This window comes from Rutidosis leptorrhynchoides, chromosome 4 (genome assembly GCF_046630445.1).
Source record: "Rutidosis leptorrhynchoides isolate AG116_Rl617_1_P2 chromosome 4, CSIRO_AGI_Rlap_v1, whole genome shotgun sequence".
Lineage (NCBI taxonomy): Eukaryota > Viridiplantae > Streptophyta > Magnoliopsida > Asterales > Asteraceae > Rutidosis > Rutidosis leptorrhynchoides.
Window position 1 is genome coordinate 283,567,320 of NC_092336.1, and position 2,765 is coordinate 283,570,084.

A 2,765-nucleotide genomic window follows, 5' to 3' on the forward strand; every position below is an offset into this window, starting at 1 on the left:
GTGATAATTGCCACAATTGATATGAATATTTTTTCCCTGATTATTATTGCTTGGTAACCTAAGAATTAGGGAACATCACTAATTTTGAGAATTAGTGCACGCCTAATTGACGTGAATCCTAAAGGTAGCTACCGGGTTTAACACCCCCACCAGAATGTTCACTAGACGGAAGGGCTAGTGGGTGTGGTGTTTAGTACTTCGAAGTTTGTATGATTATTATACAGACGAGATGTTCTGTTTTGGAGATATTATTATGCGCATTATATGTTAAGGTCGGTTACCAAGCCAAGCTATGAAAGCAATGAAAAGTGAATGTTATGTATCGAGAGAATGATTTTATACACAGGTTATGTGTATGTTATTTTTGTGCACGAGATATGTGTACGGTTACTAAGATTTATGAAAGATGATTTCGTACACGAGAAAGGTGTACTGTATTTAAAAGATATCGCATGTACATTACAGGTGGGTATAGGATTCGGGCCCATTTGTACCATGCAGGATTTAAATCTTGTGGTCTATCAAAATAATGAATTTTATTGTTTTATGATAAACCTATGAACTCACCAACCTTTTGGTTGACACTTGAAAGCATGTTTATTCTCAGGTATGAAAGAAATCTTCCGCTGTGCATTAGCTCATTTTAAGGATATTACTTGGAGTCATTCATGACATATTTCAAAAGACGTTGCATTCAAGTCGTTGAGTTCATCAAGATTATTACTAAGTCAATTATAGCTGGATATATTATGAAATGGTATGCATGCCGTCAACTGTCGATGTAATGAAAGTTTGTCTTTTAAAAACGAATGCAATGTTTGTAAAATGTATTATATAGAGGTCAAGTACCTCGCGATGAAATCAATTGTAATGTATTCATCCAGATAGATTAGGACGGGTCACTTCAAGATTTTTGCGACGCCTTTTCAAAATTTTAGTACCTTTTTAAGTTATTACCGTTTTGGATATAGAATTCCTTTAAGCTTTAATACCTTTAGACGCAACTTTTAGACTTAAGTTTTTAGAATTCTAAGTTTCGACACTTTATTTTCTTATTTTTATTTTTCGACTGTTTATTTTTCAACATTTTTCGACGTGCTCTTTTTCTTTCTTATTTCTCGAAGCTCTAGTTTTAGGACATAGAATTTTCTATTTCTTCTCTAAAATTTCTTTAAATTTCGACGAAAAATTATTTTAAGTGGTTAAATTGATAGACATCCAAAATTTTCTGGTTCGTAGTAATAGTTAGATTTGTTAGTGGGGAGTTGTGGGCTTCCGATTTAAAGGGTCCTGGCTACCTGCTGCATCTATTGGCTATTCGAAACGTGAGCAAAATCAGAAAAGTCTATTAATTTGATAGCTTATATAATTTTTATCTTTTATAACTAATAGGATATTTAGTGAATGCACCGAGCAAAAAGTTCACCACCTTTCATACGTTCACCACCTGTAACTCGATCAAGACATCTAGCCAATATTTTCGCCGTTGATTTTTCTTTAGAATCGTCATCAAGTCGACCAAGTACTCCAATTCAAATTTCCGATAATCAATTTTTTGAACCCGACCTCACAATTGAGAATCCGAAGGATATTCAGGGACAATTCAGAGATCCTGAATCATTAATCATTCCTCCTGAACCACAAATCACTCATCCAGAAATTGCCGAGGAAGAAACCATTAAGTCAGAATCCTCTAGTGATTCAGATTCAACAAACTCAATCATGGAAAATCAGGAACCTCTAAGTATGGAAGGCCGAATGAGAGCTAAACGCACTGGCCAAGGTCACGCAATTACTCAACCAGACATTAATGCGCCAGATTATGAAATCAAAGGACAAATCCTACACATAGTAACTAATCAGTGCAAATTTAGTGGTGCGCCGAAGGAAGATCCAAACGAACATCTTCGAACTTTTAATAGGATCTATACACTATTTAAAATCAGAGAAGTTAAGGATGAACAGATCTATCTCATGTTATTTCCCTGGACTTTAAAGGGAGAAGCCAAAGATTGGTTAGAATCGTTACCTGAAGGGGCGATTGATACATGGGATGTTTTAGTAAAAAAATTTCTTAAACAATTCTTTCCGGCATCTAAAGCCGTGAGACTTCAAGGAGAAATTGTTACGTTCACACAAAAGCCCAATGAAACTCTATATGAGGCATGGACAAGATTTAGAAAGTTATTAAGAGGATGTCCGCAACATGGTTTAGACACTTATCAAATAGTACAAATATTCTATCAAGGATGCGACATCACTACAAGAAAAGACATCGATATAGCAGCTGGTGGTTCCATTATGAAGAAAACCGCAACAGAAGCTTACAAAATTATTGATAACACTGCTTCCCACTCACATGAGTGGAACCAAGAAAAAGATATCATTAGATAATCTAAAGCGGCTAGAGCCGATTCTAGCCATGACTTTGATTCCATTTCTGCAAAGATAGATGTTGTCGAGAGACGAATGGAAAAGATGACTAAAGATATTCACTCAATACGAATTAGTTGTGAGCAGTGTGGAGGACTACATTTGACAAAAGATTGTCTTAGTATTGAACAAACAATGGAATAAAGAGAGAATGTTTCATACATGAACCAAAGGCCTGGAAATAATTATCAGAATAATTATCAATCGCCAAGACCAATCTACAATCAAAACCAGAATTATAACCGAAATGTTCCATACAACAATCAACAAAGTCATAGCAATCAACAAGTATCTAATAATACTTACAATCAGCAAAGACCTATTTTTCCAAA

General features: G+C 35.0%; 1 non-coding gene across 1 annotated transcript; it reads right to left on the reverse strand.

The window, feature by feature from the left end:
* Positions 1-2,106: 2,106 nt before the first annotated feature.
* On the reverse strand, positions 2,107-2,213 carry LOC139846216 (small nucleolar RNA R71). The gene has a single exon (XR_011758947.1). It is a non-coding gene; the product is annotated as a small nucleolar RNA R71 (small nucleolar RNA).
* Between the last annotated feature and the right edge of the window lie 552 nt (positions 2,214-2,765).